Source organism: Ptychodera flava, chromosome 2 (assembly GCF_041260155.1).
Source record: "Ptychodera flava strain L36383 chromosome 2, AS_Pfla_20210202, whole genome shotgun sequence".
In the NCBI taxonomy this organism is placed as follows: Eukaryota; Metazoa; Hemichordata; class Enteropneusta; family Ptychoderidae; genus Ptychodera; species Ptychodera flava.
The window spans coordinates 28,199,417-28,221,995 of NC_091929.1; the positions used below are offsets into that span (position 1 = coordinate 28,199,417).

Consider the following 22,579-nt stretch of genomic DNA (forward strand, 5'->3'; position numbering starts at 1 on the left):
ACATACAAACATACATACATACATACATACATACATACATACATACATACATACATACATACATACATACATACATACATACATACATACATACATACATACACATATACATACATATATACATACGTACATACATATATACATACATACATAGGCGTGCTAGTATTAACTAACGCATCAATGTATGCATTTACTAATGCATCCGTGCATGTATATATGCAGAGACACACATACACCAGACGTACGTTTCTTGCGATGCTCAAGAAATGCAAGAGATGAACGATTTAGTAATCACGTCCATGAACCATGAAGTATCAATACAGCAGGCAATGTGTCCAATACAGATACGTGCATATAGCAAACACACATTAGTATTGGATAGCGATATTTTACAATCTACATACCAAATGGATATTAAAGACCTAAACTGCGTCACGGTATTCTCGGGTCATCCCACAGGGGAAAAACTGTTGGAAAAATCAATTTGCGCTCTGTAAGTAATTTGAATAGCAAGACTGCCAATGTCCTTGCATATGTATCGATCAAAGGTATCAAGGAAATTCTCCTCGCATCTTCTCACATTTGGCAGTCAAGTAAGAACTCTTTTGTTGCACTCGATCGCAAAGCATACAACAAGTTACTGAAAATAGAAACAGAAACTTTCAGTATATAGCTAGCTCTTTGCTTTTTAAGCCTGTCTTTATTTCTAGTTGTCTGTCGTCTCTGTCTATCTGTCTGTCTGTCAGTCTGTATTTCTGTCCGGTGATGAAGACGGAAATGACGGTCCAAAGGCAAATTTATAAGTTACAGCAAACAATGTTTGTCTCTAAACTTTTACATTGACAGAAATGTGACTATTTATATACATATATATGTGTACATAGATAGATGGATACATACATACATACATACACAAATAGATAGATACATATATGTAAGTATGTAAGTATGTATGTATGTATGTATGTATGTATGTATGTATGTATGTATGTATGTATGTATGTATGTATGTATGTATGTATGTATGTATGTATGTATGTATGTATGTATGTATGTGTGTATGTATGTATGTATGTATGTATGTATGTATGTATGTATGTATGTATGTATGTATGTATGTATGTATGTATGTATGTATGTATGTATATGTAGTATGTATGTATGTATGTATGTATGTATGTATGTATGTATGTATAAAAGAGTTCAAAGGTAAAGAAATACGCAGAAACATTAAACTGAAATGTGCTTATAGGCCTGCAAACACGATATAGCAAGATCTATCACTAGTTTGTTCTGTAATATTAATATGGTATTTAATATCATGTAGTAAGACACGTCCATTCCGCTTCATGCTTTAGGTAAAACTGATGTATCAGGGTAAATACACGAATCAATGATCTGCTCAGGGGCATAATGGTGTCCTCCTCAGTTAAGTCACTAGGTTAACACAGTATGGATCACTTTAGCCCCAGGTATTCTATATCGCAGATAATTCAATATCTAGAAGACTTCGTAACGACACCTTGAAGAAAGATCATACCTATTATCGACGATTTTCTTGTCGACATTAAAAGAAGGCACCATGAACATTGATTTTGTTTGCAGATCACTTTTTGACATTCTTGCGTGTGAGATGGTAGTAGGTCCAGCACATTTTAACGTTGGCGGACTTCGATCCGTGGTCTGTGCTTAACTTCCTCGTGCAATTGATTGAAAATCGTATGACATTTTATTTTACAACCTGAGTTCAAATGCAAAACCTAGATCCGTGGATAGGGAGCGGTTGCTTTCAGTCTGCCAGTATTGCAGTCACAATGAGCATTTGGACGAATAATATAAATGATACGCTGTACTTCGAAATATGTAATGTTTACTCTTGCATCTTTTAATCTTTTTATGTGATTTTTCTATACAATGGATCACAATTTTTTGTACTTTCATCATATCATTTTCAACATTTATATGGTTTTCCTGAACAGCTGCTATTCATAGATCTTTACAAAGTAAATGAAACTCCAGTGAATCTACACATACTCCCTAAGTCGACGGATTTTCATCATTTTTATCTATAGACGATGACTGACAGCAGTCTCAACCAACTCTGGTGCACACCAGGCTTGTAATAACTTTGACACCATTTTGAAAAACTTACAAAACTCAGCCTGTCAATGTTGTTCATATTATCGTATTAAAGAAAATGGCGCGCATATCTTGACAAGTATTATTAAAGCACAATAATTGCATATGGCGCGTAACTAGAAATGTATTGTTAGCAACTTTAAATGCAAAACAATAATGATCATATCGGTACATTAGCTTCAAATTATACTATGGAAAACATGTTTGATATCAAATTAAAATTGTGCTAAATACGGCATTTTTAAAGCATCGATTCCTGTTTCTCTGTTTATAGAGGATGTTGGTCATAAAGGATAGACTTCTAAAAATACTAGAGATGGTCTCGTCATTGATCTGCATGTTTTCTCGACATTTAAATGTCACGAGTCAAGTCGTCATAAATTGTGATATCAAATCTCAGACATCACTATTTAAACGCACTGTTCATAATTTTCTTATACCATTATTTGTTTGTTTAGTGGTAGTTAGGTATTCCTCTCAACACTGTAATGCCAACTTTAAAACTAGCTCCATTAGCTTAAACTCTAGCGAATTTCCAAGTAAGGTACCCCGCGCCTCGGAAAAATTCGATTTTTTTTTTCACAAAAATTAGCTGGGGAAAGCTTATTGACTGAACGAGCTCAAAAATGTCCCCCTCCTTCAAATGGTAGACCAAAAACATACCGTAAAAGTTTGAGAGCCGAAATAACTGTATAGATAGTCTCTTGTGCTCTCTCAATACCACGCTGACACACCAAGTGTTCAACGTGCCTGAGTGACGACTGTGTTTGTGAGTGATGTTCCACATTATTGTTGGTAACTGAAATTGTTGCCGCGACTATTATTCATTTCAACAATAACATAATATATTCTACAAAACGTACGTTTTGTAAGAAAATTGGTTGCTTTCTAGAACAGAAATAACAAAAATGTTATTGAACGTTTACATTTACTGAAAATTTTCTTCAGACCACTTTGCAAAAAAAAGTCCCCGGGACATTTCCCCTCAGTAAAATGGATGAATATCCTGTATGACGTTACCTGAGATCGTTTGCAGGCTTATTATGACTTTTTGATTCACCCGACTGATTCAGGACCATAATTCGTGAAGAAATGGCATCATTATAGCCGAGATTAATTATTATTGGTAAGTCATTAACTTGCTTCAACCGATTAATCGTATAACCTTTATATAATCCTTAATGTGATTTTACTAGTAGAGACGAACTTTGCCATTCAATATACATATATACGCTATTGCCTCGGGCAACTCAAAGTTCATGCGGCAGTTTGATAGTTTTTAATTTCAGATTTTTCAGGACACACATTGCAAGAGAAATTTCGCTGGCCTTTTTTGACGATATTAATATCGCTGGTTATCCAGGGTTTCTGTGATTTATTCGATGACTATCGGCAATTACTGAGAACTTATGAAGTATTAGAAAGTCCCTTGCGAGAGTTGGACACCATGGCAGTTTGGTTTTACATGCACCTTATATAAAACAAGTGAATTTGTGTTCCTTTCCGAGCAGTATAATGGCTTCCAACACAAAGAATTGTGCGTGTTTTACAAATACAAGAAATGTATTTTACATACAAACGATAAAATATTCCAAAATTCATCGAAAGTAACAGCGAAAGGAACCTTAATGTTTGAGATATCAGGAATATTGTGACAAGTGGGATACATTTATTATTCGATGTTGCGTGAACAGTAGCCGAAAAAAGACTTTCAACACCACCAACTGTTGGCGTGGTACTTGTTGGTCTTTTCTCCCGCGTATGATTTGACATACACTACTATTGACGTCACGACAAAGCGAACTTTGCAACATTTGACCGGACACATCATAGAACCCCACACCTGCCTCAGGTGGATTGTACATTTTTATTAAGAATCTCGATTTATAGAACCAGTCAGTTAGAAATGTGTTGAAAAGTGATAAAATACGCAAAACCAGTTCAATCAGATTGACAAACCTTTCGTCAGCTTCCAAACAACCCTGTTTGAATACCGATTGGCGATTCTTTCAAAGCACAGGACAAAGTTGTTTAGACTAATACTGGATATTATCCATTTTCCATGCTTGTTAAAGAGAAAATCCGGAAAGTTGACCAACCAAAACTGTCTGGTTTCGGGCCGACCAAGTATTGTTCAAATTTGAGGATCCCTTTTTGAGTCCAAGACGACAGACTCTGTAAGGAGTCGATGTTCCAAACGGCAGTCTATGTGTATGTGAAATAAGGCTTGCAAGCCATCAAACGAGACTAGCATTTCAGAGGGACACCAATGCCCGTCTACACGAGCACACTGTGACATTTACTCGAACATATATGACCAGTCACACAAGATTACATACAAATCATTTTGTATTCGCCCATAGGGTTTTAAGAACCTTTGTTAACTTCAAAAGCAGATTGCTCATCACGAGAATTACCTGTGAAGGACGTCAATTACCTGTGAAGGACGTCCTGTTGCAGAGAGTATACAAGTTCCTAAAATCTGACTATTTCTTATCATGTGTTACAGATTTTTTTTCGAATAAAGTCGACGTCGACAGCTGACAAGAAAAGACAATCTCTCGTTTCCATGGTTACGTCAACATTTTGATTTTACTGGGTTAAGTCAAGGACAAAATGGTATGTTTTGCGGAATTGATGTTAAATAACAGTTTAATGTGAATCGGTTAACTTAATACTTGAAAGCTCCATTAGCCTTCACTAGTGTGTAATCTTCGGGGTTTTTTTTGCGGTTTTGTAAATTATACAAAGTTTTCTCTTGTGTCTCCGAAAGCCATGTCGAATTGTTCAGTGTTAAGCTTGTCAATGCAGCTTTTATACGAATACTGTCTGATGTTAAAGCTGAGAAATGAACTTCAATCCGGACTAGAATTCTTTTGTCAAAACTGACATTGCACGCTATGCATTGTGTTTGCAATGTTTTTCATCATACTTTAGATATACTGATAAGAAAAAAAATTCTCTGACCATCGTCAATTAAAGGTTGAATGAGCCACGGAAACAGACAATTGGACCCTCAAACTTTTCCAATTATTTTCTGAGCTACCACTTGTGGGGGTTCATTTTAAAGCTCTTGAAGTAAGAAAAATGTTTACCGTCTTAGTTTTTCGAAAATGGAGCATTTTATTTTTCTCCATAGAGTTAACACAGGGATGGCGGCCATTTTGAATTTCCAATATCGGATTCGATAAATCTTGGGTAATTTGTTTCTCTAGTACCAAAATTTGCACGGTGACCCCCAGATTTTTATTCTTGATTTTAAAAGAGAATTGTTGAAAGATTCCTTGAGAAAAGTTTGAGCAGAAGTTTAAGTCTTTCACTTTAGAGTGGCATACTATATTAAAGGATCATTGTAAAAGGAAACCCCCTTTCAAAGCTGTGAGTATTATCTCAATAAATTCTTTATCGCACAAAGTTCCGTGAGATGAGTAGAGCTGTTACTGTCGAAATATGTTTGTGATTCTGATTTTAATTTGCACTTTCCTGATTTATAGGCAAAAGGGTTCATTTTAATTAAATGCGTCCTTAAAGTTCATTTTAGGCATTGAAAAGCGGAATTCATCAAACAAACTATCTTAAAACCAAACAACTTCGTTATAATTTGTATCGACATATATTTGTCTATTGTTTTAGTCAAAAATAATGAACAAGGCAGGTACATAAAATACAGATTTTTATCATTGATAAATTGTCTTATCATTCGATCTACCCCCTTTATTTGATGTGCAAAGGAGGACAGTGCACAAATGTTGTAGTATAAATTTCCTATTTTCGACAAGATCAGAAAATTCCAAACTAAATGAGAAAGCTTTTATGCAGATGAACAGTTTGATTTTGTACAGACTGACACTCGGCCATTCGAAAAGGTCAAAAAGTACAAAATTTGCAATTTGAAGAACTTTGAGTATCTAGTCAAGCACACGATATATCCAACGCTCAAAATTAAAGACTTTACATTTATTCCCGAGTGATGTAACCGTCGCCTGGGCAAAAGTGGTTTCAACAATTTCGCTGAAGATCGTCATCACGTTCAATTAAGGAAGTGTTTGCACATGCGTGATCGTTTCCATGGAGATTAGCCCACAGGTAGCAAAGTTTCGCTGTCTGGCGTGGTGGCTGTTTAACTCCAACGAATACAAGAGCCATCCATATGTTTTACCTCATCACGTAGGTATTAAACTTTTGTGAGACGAAGTTAATAAAACAAGGCAATCTCAACCTACACAAACTATTACATGATGATAATATGGCTGAAGTTACAGGTAACATTATATGATAAAATAGGACTTGTATATTAGTGTACTCATTTCTCAACATAGAAGACTCGTCAAATTACGCTTTTGGCACGTTCACAGCAGAAAAAAGGTAACTTTGAATAAATTTATGCTATTGCTTAATAGAGTAATTCTTCTTGAGCTATGAACGGTATGATTCACTATTCCCAGGCGGTCTAACCTTTCAGCGAAACACCATTATATCGATATGGTCGTTACGTCTTTAGGAGACAATTTTTCCGATCGCAATTGCCCTTACTGGATTAAGTTTTGTAAACGTCTCCACTCGTAATACAGCCGTCATTTTCTGATAAGTACTCTCTCGCGCTACACACGCACACGTCATAGGTTGAATGGCCCTAGATTTGTCTTAGTCATCAAGCCTAGAAGGCTGTCAGATTCCACTCACTCGTATGCGTGAAGGCGTTGTTTGCTTATACCAAACACTTGTTCTGTAAATACATCAATAATATTGTATGTTTTAAAAGACCGAAATAGTCGTCTCCATAGCAACGGATAACTCCTAATGAAGATTCTTATTACCTGCAGTTGTGTACAAATATTTTTTACAAATATCATATCGTATACCATTTTAAGAAGCTCATACTAATATATTTATATGTATTTAAATATTTACATCCATATGTATTTATAATTCTATAATTGTATACAAACTTGCTTATGACAATATCGTCTTATATATCTATATATATCATCATATGTATATATATACATACATATATATATATATATATATATACACATATTAAACTGCTTCTTACATACGTTCTCGTGGAAAATTATATATATATAAAATTATATATATATATATATATATATATATATATATATATATATATATATATATATATATATATATATATATATATATATATATATATATATATATATATATAAAAGCTTACATATTCCCATTTAGGTACTGAGTGCTTGATTAAAATTGCAGAGCGGTATAATAATCTGTTACTTAAGTAACATGAATCCTCACACTCCTCTAACTCATTGTTGTGGACGTGCATAAAACTTAAGGTACAACGATATATACTTTTTACTTGAAGTGTATAGATGTTTATATATAAGTTATTTTTTAGTCTTGTTAGGCATACTTTAGTTGTCCCGCTTGTCGGAGACTGTTTCGCGTGCGCTTGTGAAGATGTCAAAAAATTACATCAATGAGTTCTCCGACGTAGATAAGTCCTAACACATTGTAGCGCACACGTGCAACCTCTCTATCAAGCAAGCGCTCTGAAATGCTATTACAGTCGCAGGATTCTGGATGAGAAGACTCATCAATATCGCTAGCATCAACGTCGACTCTTGGGATCATACATCAAAGATTTTATATTTCTTCTCGAATATTTCGGCCGACTCAGACGAGATGGAAACGGGGGTGAGACACCCACAGAGGGGGAAAAGATGAAGGGGTCGGAAGAATTAGAAAACTGCCGCCACGACCTAAGGCTCTCTCTGGGCGCTTCCAGAATGCACCACTCCTCTTCTTCTGCTCAACTTCACATTGAATATGGATGAGAAGCGATAGGATCCGTCTACGTCCATTTATCGGCGCGTTATGTCCTTGGTTGCGCTGCTGGATCGTAGATTGCAAATGTTTTTTCTATGTTTATAAATAGAATTTCAAAACCTTGATGGCCCAACCCCTGGGGCCTTACCGACAAATGTATCTTATTCATGACGTTACAATAAGTTGATTTGACCATCTTGTCTACTCATCCGTAAAATCTGACACGAGCAGAATGTAGCTAAAGTTGATGCTATAGGTGGGAGTACAGTAAATTGTATGTTTAAGGTAGAAGACAGGTTGTCGGACTCAGCAAGTTTTCAATAGTTAAATAGTTCAGTGATATTCTTCTCAAGAAGCATGGATTAATTTCGAAGACAGTTAAGTAATATCTGTTTCCACCGTCTATTTTTTTGTGAAAATCGTGGATTTTATTTTCCCTATTGAGTTAACACAGAGATAGTAGCAATTTTCAATCTAAAATATCGATAGGCTATATGTAACTTGTTTCTCTAATACATATATATATATCTATGCTCGTCACTCCAATCTTGTATCGTTGTATCGTTGTGGCTAAAAGTTTCTTTGAGAAAAGTTTGAGCAAACGCCTGAAACTTTCAGTTTCAATGTGCATACTATTTGGGTGGAACGCTTTCTTCGTCGCTTTGTAAGCAATACCGTAGTAATAGTTTAATGCTATTTTACCAACTATCTCCTTCGCAACAATATTAAGGTAAGCATTGGTATTATTTTTGTAAGATTTTTATAACTACCAAAATGTAAAATCAGAGTTTTCCTTCAAATCTTCTATTAAATCAACGTCTTCGCCCCAATGTTCGTGGTCGTGAAATTACACGACGCAACATTATCAACAAATTTTATGATTAAAGGATACGCCAGGACTTTTATAAGTATGGTAAAGTAATTTTAAATGCATTGTTTATGCAGACTGAACGAATGGCCATTACTGTTTAGACAGCATGGTAAGGTTAACGTGAACGTTATCGATACTGTTTAACTTTTTCATGTATGTATATATTTCATGTGTATATATATATATATATATATATATATATATATATATATATATATATATATATATATATATATATATATATCTCTTTATGTATGTATATACGTATATATATATATTATATCTATATATATATATATATATATATATATATATATATATATATATAATATATATATATATATACAGAGAGATAGAGGGAGAATATACAGATGTCCTTCCATGATGCTAATTTGTATATTATATATATATATATATATATATATATATATATATATATATATATATATATATATATATAATATGTGTGTGTGTGTGTGCATGTGTATGTATGTATGTATGTATGTATGTATGTATGTGTGTATGTATGTATGTATACACTCGTTTTTATATCTGCAGGCATTAACTCGCATGCACGTATCAAAACATAGCTTACGGTGTTTCTTTGACAGTGTGGTATCACCAAAATCGAAAACTAATGTTTAAATTCAGATAATGATAAACGATATACCGTCTTCTTTGGTCACTCTCTATGTGACAGATTATGCCAAACCAATTTTTAGAAATACATAGAATGGTTCCTAGTGTTTAGCTTTTAACAAACTTTCGTTCGGGATACATGTATTTTACACATCGCCAAGTCTTGGTGGGACTGTTCATACAGGACGTGTAGCGATAGCTTCCGAGATACCAAATCGTTGGGCGTGGTCGTAGATTATTGACGAGAAGGTCTGCCAATCGAGACAGTGCGATTGCCGTCAGTGTATAGTCAACGATACTATTACCTTATGAGTCTTGCGTGCATTCGAGAACATGTAAAAGTTAAAAGTGGACCGCTATCGGAAAATCTTAATTTCCGCATTAATGTTATCAACGACTCACGAAGGATGAGAGACGGAAGATGGCTATCTGTGACAAGTATAAGACACAAAGAACACACAAACAACTATTACCCTGCAACATCAATCAGCCATCCTCGTTTGCGTTTCCGACGTTAGTAATTAATTGGTCTCCGTAGACATCACTCTGGTAGACACTTTTTGTAGTCTCTAAATGGCCTTTAAATTCAATCCGACGAGGACTAAAATTAATAAACACACCGGTAGTCTGATATATATTGAGACAAGAAACAGAATCGGGGCTTCTCAAATGACTTACAACAAATATCTTATTTTGTTCAACAACCTAATGAAAATCAACACCGATCGCTCTTCTAACGTCGGTATTATTCTTGACGTTTAAGATACCTTACAAGCGGAAGTTTGAGAATTGGTCGAGTCTTCGCCGTTGCTTAGCAACCATGAAGACGTGACCAACGCGCATTTATAAGGCTTATTTATTTAGTCTTTCATGAAAAATTCTTTGTTTGGAACCGTAGGGGGCTTTTGCCACGGTAACTTGTTCTTATGAAGCTGGTAACAAGGCCTACAGCTCACGCAGAGAAAGAATGGATATCTGGAAAAACAATTTGCTCATATTTTACAAACGTATGGGGATTAAATAAGGACTGTCTATCCGCTGTTCATGTTTGTTGAGACAAACTCTATTTGTGTTGACTCTTGGTGGAGATTAGAATTTAAATTCCTGAGGAAAGTTAAAAATTAGTCAGTTTATAAAGAAGATAACCGACGTAATATTTGTAAGCAATAAACCAAAACCAAAAACCGGGTATACTACAAGTTTTTGACCATAGACATGGCTCTTGAGCGATAGCGAGCGCATGTACAGAGCGAGGTGGTCAAAATCGAGTAGCACACCCGTACTTGAGGGGGTTTATTGCTATTATAACGTAATAGTAGTTTAAAATTCCGGTGTTTATCGTTAATTGGCTGATATTTTTCTGAGAGAGAGCCCGCGCACGTTCAAACTGGGGAACCCACATAAGTATGTCGCGAATACAGAATAGCTTTTTCACGTCGACTGATGAGATCGCTATATTTGCGCCATCGATATACTGCCATAATATAACTGCCAATATCAACAAGATATCAAATGAGCATCAATATCTGAGGCCTCTCGCGGACTTAAATGTAAAAGCCCACGATTTTGATGCAAGCATAAACAATTGCATCGAGCACTTAAATGTTTGTGAAATCAATATTGCACAAAAGAGACGAGCGTGAATACCTTGTACCATCAGTTTTGAAGAAAAGGGAGTACACATGAATATTGCTAGAAGTCATCGAGAGAGTAAACTTGTATATCAGTGTGATCGTGCACCGATAGATGCAGTGTTGATCTGTCTGCAGGAACATTTACGCGGAATACTCCCCGAGGAAGACTCATTTTTACAATAGTTCTACCGCTTCTGTCAACTCAGTTAGAAGCACGTGGAGTTGACTAACTTTTCACAGTCTTGCTTCTGTGATTATAAATTAGATTTCCCTGGATAAGTTTCGTCCCTGATAGCGGCCATTTTCATTTCAAACATCACGGTCAGTTATGGGTAAGTTGTCTCTCTACTATCGAAGTTTCCACGGTGACGCCCAAAGTTTTATTGTTGATTATGAGAGGGTACGGTTTGACAATATTAACGAAGGAAAATACAGCAAAAGTTTAGCACTTTGAATTTCGAGTTGCGTACTACCTTAAACTTGGAAAACGGTATAAAATACATTTTTACAACTCCATGCCTTTTACAATGTACAGCTCACTTGTCATTAAGGTGGAACGCGCCTCGGGGACAGATATTCGGACTCTCAAACTTTTACAATTCTTTTCTGATATACCACTTATGGGGGCTCATCTTGAAGCTCTTGGAGAAAGAAAAATTTTCACTGGCTTAGTTTTTCGAAAATCGAAATTTTGTTTTTCCATAGAGTTTTTTGCCATAGAGTAAACACAGGGATGGCGGCCATTTTGAATTTCAAATATCGGAAAATCTGGGGTTATTTGTTTCTCTAGTACTAAAATTTGCACGGTGAGCCCTGATTTTTAGTCTCGATTTTGAAAGAGAACGGTTGAAAAATTCCTTAAGGAAAGTTTGAGCAAAAGTTTACGTCTTTCACTTTCGAGGCGCATACTACCTTAAAGGCACCCTAAGGCGAGCTAGACCGCTGACATTCACATGTGCCACACAGTCCTCTAATATCCAAATTATATGTATGTACGTGGAACAGGTAGCTCAGGGCAACCAACCAGTCGAATTTGAGAAATTGTTACCAGAGTTATCATTTAAATATACGATTCCATGGTAAATTTAACAAATTGAAATCTAAAGGGGAAGTGGCATTTGTTCCATGCATGTAGCGCTGCTAGTATTTGAACCCCCCCCCCCTGCGCACACCATTGCCCCTCTCCACACTCCATCGTGTAAAATCTCCGATAGATCTCTTCCCACTACCCTGTGCACTGCAGTACAAAGCTTCCAACTGCCCTGTATCACTCCTTAGTAATTTGGCCCCGTACCCTGGTAAACCCCCGTAACAACCGAATCATGTTCACTGTCCGCCCACTGAGCGTATGGTGTCGGCTGACAAAACGAATAAAATTTCACCGATGAAAAATTGCCCGCTAGCTAATACGAGAAATAATTTGTCCTCGCCCACCAATAAACCACCTGTGATTACCCCCAAAGAACAGCTTCTTTGGATGCCCTTGATATTTGCTGCCTAGCGGTTACCTAAGCGTATCCTATACTGACATTTTTGCCGAAATTATTTTTGGATAATGGCAAAAGTGCTTTGGGGAAGCTTGCTGCCATCGCTCTCATGTCTAAGCAATTTACACAAACCATCGGACTTTTCACCTACTCTTTTAAGGTTTCCCTATCTGATTCTTTTCACATTCTTTTCTCGATACCAGATTCAAACCTGGGTTGCATAGTGCTACCGTGGTCACTAAGAGATGAGTCCCTGCTTCAGTGTTACCACACATGAAAAAGACAAGTACGAGTACGAAAATTAAGGTAGAACGCGCCTCGGGGACAGATATTCAGACTCTCAAACCTTCACAATTCTTTTCTCATATACCACTTGTGAGGGTTCATATTAAAGCTCATGGTGTAAGAAAACTTTTTACCGCCTTAGTTTTTCGAAAATCGGAATTTGTAATTTTCTCCATAGAGTTAACACAGGGATGGCGGCCATTTTGAATTTTGAATTTTGAATATTGGTAAATCTTGGGTTATTTGTCTCTTCAGTACCGAAATTTGCACGGTGACCCCGATTTTTATTCTTGATTTTGTAAGAGAATGGTTGAAACATTCATTAAGGAAAGTTTGAGCAAAAGTTTAAGTCTTTCACTTTCGAGGCGCATGCAACCTTAAGTGATATTTTACGATTAACCAAAAGTATGAGTGCCGATGAATAGTTTCATATAAAAATTGGGACATTATATTTATTTCCAGAGGACATAACTCTATTAATCATTCTTTATATTCATTCATCGCTACTGCACTGAAGTACTTATCGTTCTTTTAGGAAGTTTTTGTGTGCCGGTGTACCAGTGATGAGGGCTCCCTTCAGAATTTGACGTAATGTCGTCTGCATCGCCGAGTAAGTACGAGATGGATATATTATCACCTGAACTGCTTATCGTGCCAAAAGGCGTAACTCGAGCACTGAGAGCTAAACTGAACCATCTAATGTAAAGAAAGGCGCATACAAACGGTGCCTCTGGAGCTTTTAAATAAGAGGCGAACGCAATTTCCTATCGGCTGCTGAACATGAACATTGCACCTGGCATTTGCGTTGCTGATATTTCAAAAACATCGCTTTCATATTTATATAAAATGAGCCATGAATTTGTCTTTATTAAACGTTTACACGCTGATCGTTCTTAATAAGCTTATGCGAATTGTGATAATTTTTTTTTTGAATGTTGCTAGAAAGTCTGTTTTTAGTCGTTATTCTTTTCATTAAACCATGAACATGACCGAATTTCTGACACGCGGTGTGCTCCTTTAGCACGTATTTCTGTTTTTAAAGCCAGTGCCTTTGTTTAATTTCCCAGGTGTGTATCGATATAAAAATCACAGGGGAACAAAAAGCAGCATAAATCGTTAATGATAAGAACGTAAACCTATTTTCCTTCAATTATATGGCTCTGTTCAAAATCTACTAGGAGGTAACATCCGATGACCTTTTCGAATTTCTTCCGTCATACTACAGAAATACAGATTCGGTTTTCATTTCTAACAGCGTAGGATTAACGCAATACGTTTATTACCCAATTAATAATTTCTAATTTTATGGCTGAACGTTTGGAATTTATTTTCGAAATTCAGCTAAATCTCTTCTCTATGCATGCTTAATATCTCGCAGTCGTTCAGCTTATCACGTGACGTCTGACTTTTCCGCATAAAGAGAAATTAATAAGTCTTCAATACATACGCATCATATACATAGATATGTAATATATATATATAAATACATATAAGTGAATCTGTCAACGATTGCGCAAAACAGTGAATGTGATCTCAGAGGTAACTTTCCAGTAGAAATGAGATAAGTTTGTTTTCTTCGCTTTTGTAGATTTTCAGAATTTGCATGTCTTCCCTGTGACAGGAAATTTAGATGTTGACCACATGCAAAATATGCGGAAATTGCATTCGGCTAATCGGGTTACGTTCAGTGCGCCACTTTACCGCTGATCTAGGAGGGGGGAGAGAGAGACAGTGAACTCGCCAGATAACACGCGACGAAACAGCGCTGCGCATGCGTGACGGGAAAGCTGCAGGGGGAGAGGCAAGACATGTTGCAATATTTAAGAGGACACAAACTCCTTTCACTTTACTGACATTTGTTTGCTGTCGGAAATTTTCTGATGACTTTCACGGTTATCAGCTGCGTCGAAATGATGACATCGTCTGGGGCGTCGATTTGAAAAGGTGGCGGCACTCACAACACCAAGCCCTTATGAGCGCATTGTATCAGCGTTCGAGACAAGAATGACACAACAATCCCTTCAAAAGCGTATCTAGTCCAAGCCATTCAAGGAGAAAGATTGCAGTATACCACAGCATGAAAAGTTTAACTGGTTTTACATGTTGTGCCGTCTATCTCTTTTATAGACTGTTTTCAGTAAGCTTTATGAGATAGAAAGCAGCACGCCTTGCACGTCAGATGAATACGATAGAAACTTGACACACATAATTTTGGTGTGTTTTTTCTCGGTATCTGCGCATGAAAATCGAATAAATTGACGGGATATATCGAATTGTGATCGTGATGAACTACACAACACAATGTCCTGTAAAGCCTGCTAAGTGCGTCATTCGGCTCATTCGCCGGAACTGACGAAGACAGGTTGACTTTTTGCAGTTGAGTATCTGAACAGAATTTCTCAAGGGGAGCCCAACCTACTTGAGGTTACCTGTTTGTTTGTTTGTCTTTGTGTGTGCTATGTGGGTTAACGCGTGCGCCAAACACCAACCGACTGTGTACATTATGGTTGTATATTCGCGGGAAACCTCACCGGTACAGCGGGATGAGTTATCATGCAATGCAATGCGGGTACAAGACAAACTATATATCCACATTGCATTCCGACATATAGCATGCGATGCGGGTCTAACACCAAGACTGATCCTTCCTTTTAAACAGCCTTAAGTCCAAGCCTCGCCCGATGCGTGCTTTAATTATGATTAAAATCTTATAATTACATAATTACACCCATATTCATATAAGGAAATTTAAAAATCTCGTTCTTTACTTCAGCGACTTTAACTAAAGTATTTTTACTGTATTGCAATTAGATTAATGAACACGACGGACCATGTTATCACTCAGTTCACGAACGTGCGACGGGTTTTAACGTCTGTACACGGTATCCATCGACAGATCAACTTTTGATGATACATAATTTGCCAGGTATTTTATGAGTAGGTGTTGGTAACTATTCCTGTGGCCTTTAGAGCGTACGTACTTTTCATGTGTATAAAAGGCGGGAACGAGACAGTCAAGATTATTATGCTATCGAAATTTGTAGCACTTTTGGCGCGTAAAGCCGACCCGCACGACGTCCATTCAGACGCTCAAAAAACGCAGTGGGAGTAAAGTGATACTGAATAAGAGAAAAGTGAGCAAAGGTTGAGAATACTGATTATGGAAACACGGACGTTCCTTCCTGCCTTCACAATGAAAGAGTCCCTGTTTCAAATACCGCTCAGCCCCGATTTATCGGAGATAGTAGTCATTTCTCACGCTCTCTTCTCGTGTGGGTGGTTTCTCGCTCACGCTGTCTCAGCAAAAATTGTCCCGCTCGCACTCCGACAGTGTAACTCAACCATGGCCCCAGAAGAAAGCGTATACGACCAAACCGGCTGCCGTCTGGTTTGCTGTTGGCTGTAATTGTCCTGTGGTATTTTCTGTACGGTTCTACAGACGAAAGGTTAATTTCTTTCCCTTGTGCCTTTTCCTCGATATTAAAACAGATGTTTGGAGTTCATAAACTGGCGTCTCGGTAGCGCTTAGACCGGCTACTTAAATGCCTTCATTAATGTGTCCGAGCCGGAATTCAATATCCGACTTTTTGCGCCAAATGCAAAATTATCCGAAGCTGTATTTTAAGCCGTTTTGAGAATTAACTTGTTAGCAATTGCTGAGGTCAGGCCACACGGGATTACTATTGGCCTGGTATGTTAGCCATGCCGTAATTAAGGAGGTTGATTATAGACTTTGCGATTACATTCTGTAACCGAAGGCGAATTAGATTGAGATGTCTAGTTGTCTTGAAAACAGTTTGTTTGCATTTATTAGAGAAAATTCCCTATCGGCTTTACAGCTATTTAATTTCTGTGCGGCAAAGCTTACGCGAGCTCGCAACACTATGAGCGCCTGGGCGGCGCTCACGTGTAATATATTGGAATTCCTACGCGATAAAAATTCAACGCTAAGTCTGTGCCGTTAACTTTGCTAGCTTCCCGGGAATTTTACATTCTGCAGAGGGCGGGATTGCGACATAAATTAATAACTCTATGAAGCACATGTTGAGTTGATAGGATAAGTTGTCTGAGTTGCAAAGTGCCGGAGTGGAGTCATCTTACCGCAAACACCTCACGTAAAGTTTCGAACCGTGCCTGTTACCACTAACACACCCACACACGTTTCCCAGAACGGACACACGACACGCAACCGAACGTCACAGAACTTAAAGCGCGCGCCGCGTAGGTCCTCACGCGAATGCTCCTCTGTACATTCGCCTGGCGGGTGACTGATTCCCGGCGTTAAAATATGCTCAGGTCCGGTGGCATGAGCATAACTGCCGATTAGGAAACTGACTCATCATTTCAGAATCTCTCTATGAAAATTATATTCCGCCGCTAGACTTCGGCTGGAGATGCCACCCAAGTTTTCGCCGAGCCCACCTTACAGCCGAGTATACGGTTACAGAAGCGACGCTAGTCTCTCCTACATAGGCGCAATGCAAGATATCGAAGCGTAAAGTCTGAGAATCTACGCTGATAGCGGGGCGCCGTACACCTGACGACCCCTCTTTCGAGGTTGTTCAGCATCACCCAGGCTGTTCGGTCAGAGGCGCAGAATTCTGTGCACGACTATTGAAAGGGGTCAGCTGTGGGGTGCGAAAACTGCGTGCGGTGTCTAAAATTGAACAGTCTAGTTGACGCCCGCATATATACACGATTTAAGAAAATGCGAGTCTTGAAATAGGCACTTGAACGCCTTCATCTCATCAGAAAATGGCAAGCAGGATAAAGACGAACAATTTTACGACTGTCTCCTTTGGAAGTACGCGGCAAATGCAATTCACATGGACTGTCATTGAAAAAGCGATTCCAAACTAAGGACACTACGGATGTAGTTTTTTCTTCTCTCCCTCTCTCTCTGAAAGTACCAGCAAAAATAAGTCGATATCATTTTCGACTGTCAGTAGATGAAATAAGTCTGCTGATTCGGCTTACCTGTAAAATAAATAGTACCTATGGAAACGGGTTGATTGAAGAAAGACAGGGTAACGCTACCAGAGATGCGCCATGAGCCACACAAGACACGAGTTCCGTAAGAAGGGGGTTTATATAGCGCACAGCTGATCGGCAAACCAAGACTGTGAAGCTGTCTCGGATTGACGTCATAACCCCGGCGCCTGCGCAGAGACGCCGAACCATGATTTGTTGAATACATACCTGGCACGCTGTCTGCCTGTGGGCAGAGCGAATCTGGTGATTCCCAAGACCCTTGAGCGAGATTCACTTTCCGAATTGTGCCTTTTGGCGTGGCTATAATTAGAACATCAGCCAAGCAATCCGACAAAGCAAGACGGTGATCAGTTTTCATATTGCTTCAAAAAAAAGAACGCTTCAAATTGGTATGAACGCTGTTCAAACAATCTTAAGGAGAAGTCCGCCGCCACCCACGCGACGCGTCATCGTAATTAATGAACTTTTAGCCGTTCTTCAAAGGAAAATTCGCCGGTGTCTTTGGGAATATTTGCCTATTGACATGGAGCTGCACCTAAATAGACGATTTTATCATGGAGAGGACAAGGCTGTTTCTATAGATCCCGGTATCGACCCTCACTGGCAGGCTAGGAGATATTAATTAATGAGCCGCAGAGACGAAATTATCATTCCTTTCATTCATTTTGCGTTGTTCTTGAGACTACTAACGTCACACGTGCAGAATCTTAGGGTTAACGATCTCGACTCCCATAATTGATTTATTTACAACACCGTGTTATCAATTATACAACTTGATCTATCAAATAATTAATATCTCTACCCACAATTCCAGGGATCCAATCAGTCTGCAAGGCTTCATTCGGTCTCTTTGCCTGCTTGTCAGCCCATCGACGGCTACATCCAGCCATTCGTCCACCCATTTATCAATCCAACATTCAATCTATCCGGCAATCCATTTGACTGCGTGTCTGACTGTCCTATCCATTTATCAGACTACCCTATCAATCCACCCATCCATACATCCATCCACACATTCATACGTGCATCCACCCATCCATACGTCCATACGTCCATCAATCCATCCATTCTTCCATCCATACATCCTTCCGTCCGCCCTACCATCCATCCATCCATTCATTCATCCACCCACCCACCAAAGTATATATAATTTTCACGCAGTGAAAAGAGTGGTATATAACTACTTAGTAAGACAATTCACCATTCATGAAACACGTACATCCCTTCCCAGTTAATCCGCTTGATGGAAATTTTAAAGGAAACTGCCATTTTTAAAACCACGGAAAACGTACCTCTTACACCATTCTAAATTCTGGTTTTGCTTGCGACGAAAACACATCACCACTTAATTCATGCTGTATGTCCCGATATTTGATTATTTGAATTTCAAAACGAAGCGTGCGCCATCATAATCGAAAACTTACTCGAAACATCTGCGCCAATAATTGTTGGGAATAAAGAGCATGCGTCATAGAAAGCCGGTCTCGGCGGCATGACCTACAAATTCATGGCATAGACCTGTAACAGGAGCATGTATTAATTCTTCTCTCTGATAAGCTTACTACACTGAATCTCGTCAGTTACACTTTATGCCTTTGTAATGCCCTTTTGAAAGTCTTATTTCGTTATGGCATACATAGATACATAAATGCATAGACACATGCAAAACATACATACATACATACATACATACATACATACACACATACATACATACATACATACATACATACATACATACATACATACATACATACATACATACATACATACATACATACATACATACATACATACATACATACATACATACATACATACATACATACATACATACATACATAGAGTGATACATATGTGTGTGTAAAAAGTTTGAGATTCGTGTTTCATGGCACTCACTTCGTTCGATTCTAATTAAATTACCAGCAAAGCTGTCTTAACTACATAGTTTAGTGTATTTTCCAGTAGTTTTGTCCTGTTTGTGAAATAGCGTTTCTTGTTCTACTCACAAAATAATCTCGAAATGCCTGACATTCAATTTGTCAATGCACGGTGTATCTGACGCGTTGTTTGTGGCAAGGCGTATGCTTCGTGTTGCAACACATTCCAGAAACGGGAATAAGAAAAAATGTATTAAATTTTGTTTTACAGAAGCGGGATAATGGAAATATTCTCAACTTTTACATCTATATCTGCTTTCAAATGACGTATTACAACATTTTATACAATACTTATCTTTTTTCACGCATCTTCAGTTGCGTACGTGAAATGCTTAATGAAGTTCAATGATGTCTTTTCTAGGTCAACTCAAACCAATCTTGTTGAAGTTAGTCACTGTGTTTTTATAATTTCCCACTTCACTGAGGACAACTCAGACTAGCTGATGCACACTTTATGGAAGGAGTATTAGAATATTTTGACTTTTATCTCAGCCAACTTAGACCACACATATTTTCCCATTAATCGTAGGACCTATCGTACCGTAAGATTTGTACATTTCCCTTAAATGGCTGGATGCGATTGGGTCAAAACGTTACCGAGAACTAAACATCTTCGCCTTATTTTTTAGCCTTCTAGAGTAGAGAAGAACATGGTAATCTTGTAGTCATACAACGAGACGCCTTCCTTGAGCACTGTATTAGGTCGTTTACACTAACCCAACCAAATTATTTCTAACCTTCCTTATATTGAAGACATTTATGTGAAGATTAAATATGCTTTTCTATTGAAATTGTTTGACATAGCGTGCCACAGGCCGCTACACGAGTGGTAATTTTCGTGCCAAATCCGGTGTAAATGTTAATTTTGATCATTTTTTTCAAGGACAGGGCGCTGGATGAATGAGAGGGATCAGCTGTATGTGAAGTTACTTCCTGTTTGACAGAGCCGTTATATCCGTTTTGACAATCGTCCCATGGCGCTTTCTCCACAATTTTCATTTCAGCGCATTGCTTCTGGGATGACTGGAGGTGACCCTCAGATTCCGAGTGTGTGGGCTACGCTACACGTGGGACAGCGGCGAATGGTCTGACCATTGCAGAACTATACATCGTAAGTGTAAATTTTTTCGTGTTAACAAATCATCTTTCGCTCTAGTTCTTTCAAGAATGGGAACAAATTAGTCTTGGAAGTATGCCTATTCGAGTCTCGAGTACGCCATGTCAGACTTGAATTAGGTCAGCTACCAAAATTAATTTTCTTTCACCAAAGCCGCGCTCATAATCACGTGATCCTTAGAATAGGCGCGCCGATTGCTGACAGGTCGCGACATGCTGCGACGTAAAACCTCACGAGTCATGGATGCCCGCACATTTGAATTTGTTGCAAAACTATGCAAGTGAGGCGCCAAGTACGATTCCGGTATCTGAGTGTCCGCGCCGTAGTCTGATGGCAAACCTCACGAGTCGTAGCTACTTGTATCTATAAATTTGTAGCAAAAATATGCAAACAGCGCGATTCAATCGTGCGATAACACTTTCACCTGCCGACAGAGAGAGAACGCTGAGTACAACGAGTTTACGGAGGGTCTATTTAACCCAACTAATATATTCAAAATAATTCAAATACATTCACAGATTATTTATGGTGCGTATCTTGCGTGCCTCGTGGCGCCTTCGTGGTCCACACTGATATGCTCATGTTTCATTTGTCTGGCTGTCTAGGGTGATTATTTTAGTGGAAACATATTTAATGAAATTACCCATATTAATGTGATGTTTCTTGATTCATTTTGCGTTCTGAAAATCAAAAACTGACTTTGCGATTTGACATTCATGTTTGGAGTGAAGTGCATCGTCACATGTGCACAGCCTTCTCTTTGATATATTGTTTAGAAAGAGTTCATAACGTATTTTTACTACCGAAGATGACCCCTTTGAGGGTTTACTTCACAATGACCCAATTCGAAGGAACTGTCGGATATTGACCGAATGTGTCAGCGCTAATGCTTGAGTTTGGATTTCAAATACATCGTACTTGCTCCATGTATGGTCGTCTGATCGGAAGATTACTGTTATCACTGTGGCAGTGGTCCATTGGCAACTTACGCACAGTTTGCTCGCGCAGTAGGTGGTGTCGTGTGCAAAAATAACCGCAGACGACAAAATCTGACATTATTGAGTGAGAGTCAAAACATCAGCTGACGGTTGAAAGTTAATCCTGGTTTAATGAAAGAAGTCAACTACAGACTTCGGTTATCGACATCTTTGTTAATCCATGTTCCAATGGATGACATTCTTGGATTTGGAAAGGTGAGAGGGCATGGGTAAATGTTGCTTAGCTGACGCTATCTCAGACTTTTGCCTGAGTACGCAAGATCATTGCGCTGCATACACCTGCCTCAATATCAGAACATGGTTTAAGAAATATTGTCAGTAGCAGAGGAACCTTTGCAGCAACGCTTTTGCTCATAACAACCTGATTAAACAAGCATACATAGATTTCTGCAAAAAGAACCGGAAAATAGAATATTGATGTAATTGATCATGATTATTCTAAATGATATGTGATTAAAAATTCAATACATATATAATATATGAAATGCGAAATGCTACAAAATATTGGAAAGGTTCATTTACGAAATGTACTTTACAAATTTTGGAAAGATTGATTGTTCTGTCCTTCTGTACTTATCAATCATAGAGAATGGCTGTCTTGTTATTAATTTTTTGTAAAGTCAGGGATAATGAAATATTATTAACAATATGACATAAATT

The 22,579-nt window shown here is 38.0% G+C and overlaps 1 protein-coding gene across 1 annotated transcript in view; it reads right to left on the bottom strand.

The window, feature by feature from the left end:
- LOC139118459 (insulin-like peptide) overlaps window positions 1-18,001 on the bottom strand; it is a 31,000-nt gene extending 12,999 nt beyond the window's left edge. The window contains exon 1 of the mRNA XM_070681757.1: window positions 17,850-18,001. The gene's annotated coding sequence lies outside the window, so the exon portion shown is untranslated. The remainder of the gene's footprint in view (window positions 1-17,849) is intronic.
- Between the last annotated feature and the right edge of the window lie 4,578 nt (window positions 18,002-22,579).